The following is an 8,652-nucleotide window of genomic DNA, read 5'->3' on the forward strand; positions in this document are numbered from 1 at the left end:
ATAAAGGAAGCACAGACCTTTTGAGTGCCACCCAATGGCATTCCTTCCCCTCCTCCTAAGAAACCCTAGGGGATTCAGGAATCAGGGGTCTAGGCTTTGCGGGAGGCTGGACCTGCCCCAGCCCCATCAGGTGGAGAGTGATTGTTCTAAATAACATGATAAAAAAAAATAACCTGAGAGCCCGGCCAGCATGGCTCAGTGGTTGAGCATCTACTTAGGAACCAGGAGGTTGCTGGTTCAATTCCCGGTCAGGGCACATGCCCAGGTTTTGGGCTTGATCCCCCGTTGGGGGCGTGCAGGAGGCAGCTATCAATGATTCTCTCTCATCATTGATGTTTCTATCTCTCTCCCTCTCCCTTCATCTCTGAAATCTACAAAAATGTATATATGCATATATATTTAAATAACATGAGAATTCAGTTTCTCTGATCAATTGGTTTAGGTGTGGACACGTATGCAATTCTGTCCACCCAGACTGGAAGGGAATCTGGGACAGAGACACTGAGGAAGCATTCCCTTTCTCCTGCCTCTAGACATTGTTGTCCCTGTGACACCCTGAGAACTGAGGCTGCCATCTTGGGCCATGAAGGGGCCAATCTAAGAGGCACGCCCAGATGTGAGGCAGGTATGTTAGAAAGATGGAGCCAGCCTGGTTCTTGTGGTCACAACTGAGCCTCTGAATTAACCAACCCTAGGACTTCTTGTTATGTGAGATCGTAAAATTCCATTTTTGGTTTAAACCACATCTAGTTGGGCTTTCTGTCACTTGTAGCAAAAGCTGCAATTAGATAGCCAAAGAAATGGACATCAGCAGTTTGCCCAGAGGAAACCCAGATGGCCAAATGAGCATGATAAGATGTTTGACTTCACAGACAGGAAATGCAGATTCAAATGAGATACCACAAAAAAAAAAAAAAGAGATACCATTTACACCCATCAGATTGGCAGAAATAAAGTCTCACAAGCAGATGTTGGCAAGAACGTAATCAGACAAGACGTCTTGTGCAAATGCTGGTGGTGAGAGCATAAATCGGTTTGGTCGCTGTAGAGAGCAATTTGCAGTCAAGTTGAAAGTGTGCCTGCCCTATGACCCCGGCCTTCTGCTCCTAGGTATACACTTTAAATGTGGCTCAGACAAGTACAAGGGTGTTCACTACAGCCCTACTTATAATAGCAAAACATAGAAACACCCCAAATCCTCGTCAGCAGAAGAAGTGACAAATAAATGTGGCGTACTCACATGATGAAATAATAAACAGAAGTTGAAATGAAGGAACTAAACCCATATGTTGATACATGGCTCCATTGTGAAAAGCATGTCAAGTGGGGGCAGGGCGGGGGAAGACATGAGTAGGCAAGTAGACATGGTCTTTAAAGCCACATGAAGGGTTAACTGGTCCTTGAGGGTTGATTATCAGCAGAATTTAAATTTGGATTCTAGTCATTTGGACCATAAAGTAGCGATGAGAGTAAAGGAATACATCATTAGAGTGCTTTGGGATTGAAGCATTTTTAGTAGACAGAAAGTTTCATAAATATTAGCCACGCCTTAGATACCAGGTAAGAAATATTAAGTTTCCCCAACAATTCACAAATATAGCCCAGTCATTATTGACTTCCTAGGTCTGACAGAATAGCTGATAGGAAGTCACCAGACTCCCAAGAGTTCTACACTGTTACTATTGACAAATTCATTGTTTCACAGCCTACTGAAGTGTGGGTGTATGGGGAGGGGGAGGGAACTCATTCACAACGTAATCTAAAGGAGATGGCCACCTGTGGGGACAGGTATGCAGGGACGATTATATGCAGGAAAACAAAAGCCATTCTCACCCTTTATCCCAGTGACCTTCAGGTACTCATGACGCAGCACTGCCCTGAATTGCACTATGATCTCCTTGAGTGACAGGTGGCTCAGTTCCTCTCACATTTTGTTTCTGTTTAATATGCAAATGTAAGTGTGAGATCTTTTTATTATTATTATTATTGATTTCAGAGAGGAAGGGAGAGGGAGAGAGAGAAACATCAACACTGAGAGAGAATCATTGATTGGCTGCCTCCTGCACGCCCTGCCCTGGGGATCAAGCCGCAATCCTGGCATGTGCCCTGACCGGGAATCAAACCGTGAACTCCTGTTTCATAGGTCAATGTGCAACCACTGAGCCACGCCGGCCGGGCAAGTATGAGATCTTGAGCATGTTTGCATATGCTAACTTAAGTTAAAAAATGAATTTATAAGTACAGTTTTCGGAATTATTTCTATTGAAATAAATTACTTAAAAATGAAAAGGACATATGATACACACAGTATGATGTTTGTTATGTACATTTTAACAATACAGAAAATATTATGTTGCTTTATGGATTTTTAAATGTGTAGGGGAAACATAAAATTATGGCTAGACTTAAGAAGAAAGGAGATTCTGACACATGCTACAACATGGATGAAGCTTGAAGCCATTATGCTAAGTGAAATAAGCCAGATACAACAGTGCCGGGGTCCATCCCCGGGGGTCCAGGGGCTCCCAAAGGTGTGGACGGAGTCGGCGAAGAATGTTTTACACGGAGACAGCGTTCAGAACTCTCTAGCTCTCTTTAGTCTCCGCGGATCTTCCTGTGCCTGGCTGAGGCCACAGAGAAAGATGCCAAGGCAAGCTGAGCCTTTATTTTATAGTGAGAGGTAAACAAGGTGGTGGTTACCAAAGTTACACTGTTCTTGTGAGTTTCACTTGTTTACACTGTTCTTGTGAGTTTCACTTGTTTTTGTTCTTGTTGCACTTCCCTCAGCCCATTAGTGTCATAAGGGCAAGCCTAATTATGCTTAAGAGGACTGGGCCCTCAGCCTAGCCTGCACCCTCTCTAATCCAGGACGGGTCAGAGGATGTCCGACTGCCGGTGTAGGCCCAATCCTGGGGATCAGGCTTAAACCAGCAGTCGGACATCCCTCTCAAAATCCAGGACTGCTGGTTTCTAACTGCTCACCTGCCTGCCTGCCTGGTCGCCCCCAACTGCCCCCTGCTGACCTGGTCGCCCCACGCAGCCTCCTGTTCGGTTGTTACTGTTACTGTGATGGCATCCTGAACAATTTGCATATTCCTCTATTATTAGTATAGATATCTAGTCAAATTCATAGGGACAGGAAGTAGAATGGTGGTTGCCAGGGGCTGGGAGGTGGGGACATGGAAAGTCTGTGTTTAATGGGTACAGAGTTTCATTTAGGAAGATGAAAAATTTCTGGAGATGAATGGTGGTGGTAAGTACATATAAATGTACTTAATACCATTGAACTGTACACTTTAAATGGTGAAAATAGTAAATGCTATGTATATATATATATTTTTTTATTGATTTTTTACAGAGAGGAAGGGAGAGGGATAGAGAGTTAGAAACATCGATCAGCTGCCTCCTGCACACCTCCTACTGGGGATGTGCCCGCAACCAAGGTACATGCCCTTGAACGGAATCGAACCTGGGACCTTTCAGTCTGCAGGCCGACGCTCTATCCACTGAGCCAAACCAGTTAGGGTGCTATGTATATTTTATAATTAGTAATAATAATTTAGAAAATATGGCTCTAAAGGATGCATTCCCACTTTGTGAGAGTGGGTCGGGCAGGCAGTGGCACTAGGAAGAGAGGGAGGCTTTGGCTCAAACTCTCATGTTCTAGTTCTTTTCTATGATAGGATCTGAAGCAAAAATGACACAATGCTAGATTTGTAAATTCGGTTCATGATGTGATTCTCTGAACTTTTCTGATTTTTTTAAAAAAAAAAACTTTTCAAACTTAGAATAAAAAAAAGTATAAATAACTTTTTAAGAAAGAAGAATTCTGTGAAGAAAAGCTGCCTTGATGTGGCAGGATCTGTCCCCCAATCCATCACCCCCAAGACCACATGACGTGCAAGGGGGTGAGTGTGGGAGACCTGAGAGCTGGCGTGATGGAGGCTACACCTGTGCCAGGCACCACACCAGCCTGGCAGAGCCTGGCAGAGCTGGTCAGGAGAGGAGCTGGCAGGAGCAGCTCTTTCCCTTGACCCCAGGCAGGGGAGGTAAAGGCTGGTGGAGGAAGGTGACCAGAGAGCAGACAGAAAATAGAAACCCCCATCAAACCTCAGGAATGTGTATTATGAGCAGTTGGAGCAGACAGCAGAAGAATTCTTCGAATCTGCTGATGACAAAACAGATTGCCCAATCTTTCCGGTTCTCTTTTTCTTTGACCTCCCTGCCTTTCTCTGGAGCTTCCACAGCTATGGCTGTCTGGGTTGCAAAATACATATTTACAGGCCTCTACACCCAGCTAAATATAGGCTTTCTTTTAAAGCAACTGATGATTTGGAGAAATCTTTTCCTCTGTCCCACCCCTTCCCTGCCCCCCAACACACACACACACACACACACACACACACACACACACACATTCCTCCTTCTTGGTCTCCATCCTAGATCTCCAAGATGCATCTAAACTCTCCCAGTGGCACTAGAGTGAAGTGTGGAGGGTGAGTGAAAGAAGGGGGGCAGAAGAGAGGGGCACAGGCAGCAAGGCACAACTGTCTCCCAGCTGTGGGACAACCCCAAAGATCCCCTCTCCCTGCTGGGGCAATGGGGAGGGGGGGGGCGGGAACAAGGAACCAAGAAGCAGGAATGAGAAACCCTTTGGAAGGTAGAGAAGAGAGGTCACCTTTTCTCCAAAAGATGATTCCAAAGGATTGGGAGGCGCGGCAGGCAGGGGGTGCTGATTCTGCAGAATTTCCTATCAGAGAAGGAAACAAGAGGCCCATGTCTGCCCGTGAAGACACATGGAGAGAGGCAGACACTGGTCCATTTTCAGCCCTACTGCCCCATACATGAGCACATGTACCGACACACTCAACCATGTTCAGAGACACATGCCACCAATGACGGCCAACACCAAGCTCCTACTTCTAGCCCTGATCTATTTTAAATGCTGTATGCATTGCAAACCTGTTTAACCCCCATAATCCTAGGAGGTCAGTGTATTACCTCAATTTGATGGTGCGGAATTTGAAGTCCCTTCACTGGGAAGTGGCAGGTTGGGGGGTTCTAGTGAAGATCTGGCTTCAAAGCCCATGCTCCGCTCTGCTCCGCACTGAGTGGGGGAGATCCAGGATCCGGATCTCAGGAGACACACTCAGAGTGTGTCTAAATGAAACATTTGGAGACAATAGTGGCTTTGAGAGTAGAAAGGACTAGTTCAAGGTCACTGAGCAAATGGGTAGAGGAGCTAGGATTCAAGTCTGACTTCCGAACACTCTCCTGGACTCTTTCCTTCAAAACTGGCTCAGTCACTTTTCTCTCCACGTCTCAGCCTTCCTCATTCCCCTTGGGACAGGGTCAGCCAAAGGCCATTAAAGGCCTTCCAACACTGACAGCCTGGATTGGAGTTCGGTATATCACGCACGTACACATATACATACACATAACATACACCGATACAGCCTTCTCATAGCAGCCCAAGTCCCTAGCAGAGGAGAACAGATAAGGAGAGTGATTGTGGCAGGAACCACCGGCTCAACATAAAAGGGCTGAAGGCCAGCCTCTGATCAGATGATCATGGCCAGGGAAACACTGCTTTCAGAGGCTGAGTCTCAAGGCCCCAGGGCTGGGAAGGGAAGCCAGCCTTGGCACCCAGCCAGGGCCTGAGCCCAGGGCCTAAGGGTTTGGTACTTATCACAAATCAGATCTCTCCCTGCATCATCACCAGTCTTTACAGTTACCCTTAGTGTTTAAAACTAGCAAGCCTCAAGGAACAGATCTGAGGATCCTTATCAGACTTGTCCGTAGGTGGGAGCTTCATCAAGAAGAGAATAGGGCCCTAACCGGTTTGGCTCAGTGGATAGAGTGTCAGCCTGTGGACTCAAGCTTCCAGGGTTCGATTCCGGTCATGTGCCTTGGTTGCGGGGATTTGCGGGCACATCCCCAGTGGGGAGTGTGCATCGATGTTTCTCTCTCATTGATGTTTCTAACTCTCTATCCCTCTCCCTTCCTCTCTGTAAAAAATCAATAAAATATATTTTTTAAAAAAGAGAAGAGAGTAGGGGGTGTATTATCTCTCCCTATAGAAGCCTCCAGCCTTTTCAGCAAGGACTGTGAAAGGCCTCACCTTCCTCATACACCCAATCTTCTGTGTTCCAGCCACTTTTCCCTCAGTTTATCCTCTCAGAGCACAGAGAGGCTAAGTGACTTGTCCCAGGTCACACAGCTAGTAGGTGGTGGAGCCAGGATTTGAACTCTTAACAGCTTAGCCCCTGGGTCAACTAGGGGAACCACTCGACCCTCTATTCCAAGGCAAAGGTAAGGAATGAACTTTTATTCAAAGCCCACCAGGCAACTTGGCCATCAAGGCCCCCTCCACAAAGGACAATGAAAAAAAGAAAGAATGGTTAGATTTCCCTGGGGTTCTGAACTGGAGGACACAGGTGAGGACCACAGCCCAAGGAATAAAAATTAGATTTAAACGCTCCAATTTGGATAGCAACCCTCCCTAAAGTAATAGTCCTCCTCGTCCTTTACAGTCCTTACACGTATAATGGGGAGATGTGGCCAGAAAAGTACTGCTGCAGGCAGGCGGGGAAGGGATGGAGACAAATCTCCCAGGCCAGCAGGCTTGGTGCCTGACTTCAGGGAAGGAAGGAGTGATGGGAAAGCTCTTATTGCTCAATAAAAGCTTCTTGGGGAATTCTGGCTGGGGGTGTCATTGAGCTAACCAGGAGCCCATGAAATAATAATCCCACTCATTAGCCTCTGTCATCCAAGCTCTGGGCTGGCTCCACCCTCCCGCATCCCTGAGCCCTTAAAGGGATTTCACTTTGGAAAGTCTCAAGACAAGAGACCCAAACATCCCAAGAATTCTAGTTCAATCCAAGGTGCTGCTGAAGATGTTGTTGGGGTCCTAGGGTGCCTGGGCCCGCACGCTGGCCCTTGGCTCCTCCTCCCACCCGAGGAGCCGTCTTTCCCACCTGGCCAGGAGCGTGGGCACAACCCCCTGGGGCTGGGACCAGTTAAGATGACTCACCAACGGGTGTGGGAGATTCTGGGCAGAACACCCTGGGACCTTCGACCTCCTCCAATTCACACAGAGTTTCTGAGGACACTGCCCACACCCCAAAGCCCAGCGAGGTGAGCTTTTCTAACTCACTTCCACGCTGGGGTTGGGGGGCAGGAGGGGGCTCTGCCAAGCCCCAGACTTGAGCTTAGAAACCCAAGTCCCAAAGCATGTTCCTGAAAGCAGTCTTTTCAGACGGAGTAGGAGGGAGGGGAGCGGGAGGCTGGCTTCCCCACGCTGCCCTATGCCAGGCCAAAGTGTCAAATCGGGGAGGGGAAAGTTTCCAGGCCAGCTGGGCAAAGAAGAGGCAGGTGGCCTTGGAAAGCCTGAGGTCTGGGTTCATTCCCGGCTCCAGCTCGGAACCCAAATCTTCCTTCTCACTTAGTCTGAGGCTCGCCAGCCTCATGGTCAGTCCTGCGGTTCCTGGCCCCTCCCTGTCCCGATATCCAGGGTTCCCAGGAGCTTCCCACACCCCATCCCCCACGCTCTGGCACACGTGCTAACCGGTTTCCATCCCGCAAAACCCTCGCACACACACCTACGGTGCAGGGGCGGAAAGGCTCCCTTTGACAGCCCTTCTAGGCAAGGGGGAGGGGGGATTGGGAAGAGGAGGAAGAGGATGGAAGGGAAGAGGGCGGGGGAGGAGGCCGCAGGAAGGCCCGAGATGCAGGAAGCAGCTGGGAGTGGGGGGAGGCTTTGTGCCTGAGTTGTTCTCTGGGTCCTAGGGTCCACAATGCTCCTCGTTTTCTGGGATCTGTGGAGTGAAGCAGAGCATCTGGGCCTGTCACGGTTAGAGCGCGGACCTCCTCTCCCAGGCCCCGGAGGCTGGAGGCTGGAGGCTGGAGAGGAGTAGAGGGCAACCCCAGGCCCCTTGTTTGCAAGCTGGGGTGGGGGGTGGGGGTGATGTGAGGGAGCATCAAAACATCTTTATGGCCCTGTCTGGTTTGGCTCAGTGGGTAGAGCGTCCGCCTGCAGAATGAAAGGTCCCAGGTTTGATTCCGGTGGGGGGGCGGGGGGGGGGATGTACCTTGGTTGCGGGCACCTCCTCCAGTGGGAGGTGTGCAGGAGGCAGCTGATCGATATTTTGTTTCTCTCCTATCGATGTTTCTAACTCTCTGTCCCTCTCCCTTCCTCTCTGTAAAAAATCAAAAAAAATATTTAAAAAAACCCAAAAAACATCTTTCTGGGGTGCTAAGACAGAGGACGCGCAGGTCACTGCCGCCCTTCGGCCTTCCTCCCCGCACACAGTGGCCAGGATCCTCTTAGAGCAGAGACCCGAACCCCGGCCTCCAGCATTGTTCCTCCATACGCCTTCCTTTTTGAGGAGGGAGGTGACCTAGGAGGGGCATGAAGACAGGAACCTGCCCCCTCCCTTCCAGCCTGGGTGCAGAGCAGGCCGGTGACCGGACAACCCCTTCAGACTCCCCCAGGGACAAGGCCCGCTGGCGCTGGCGGGAGGACCATTTCCTTTCTCCAGCCCCTTCCTCCTCCTCCACGAGGCCAGCAACACCGGGCCAAGGTTCACACCTGGAGGGAGGAAGCTTGTTAAAATGCAGATTCCTGGGGCAGGCTGCCGAGCTTCTACTTCA

Source organism: Myotis nattereri (assembly GCF_964212035.1).
Source record: "Myotis nattereri genome assembly, chromosome: 16".
Taxonomy (NCBI): Eukaryota; Metazoa; Chordata; class Mammalia; order Chiroptera; family Vespertilionidae; genus Myotis; species Myotis nattereri.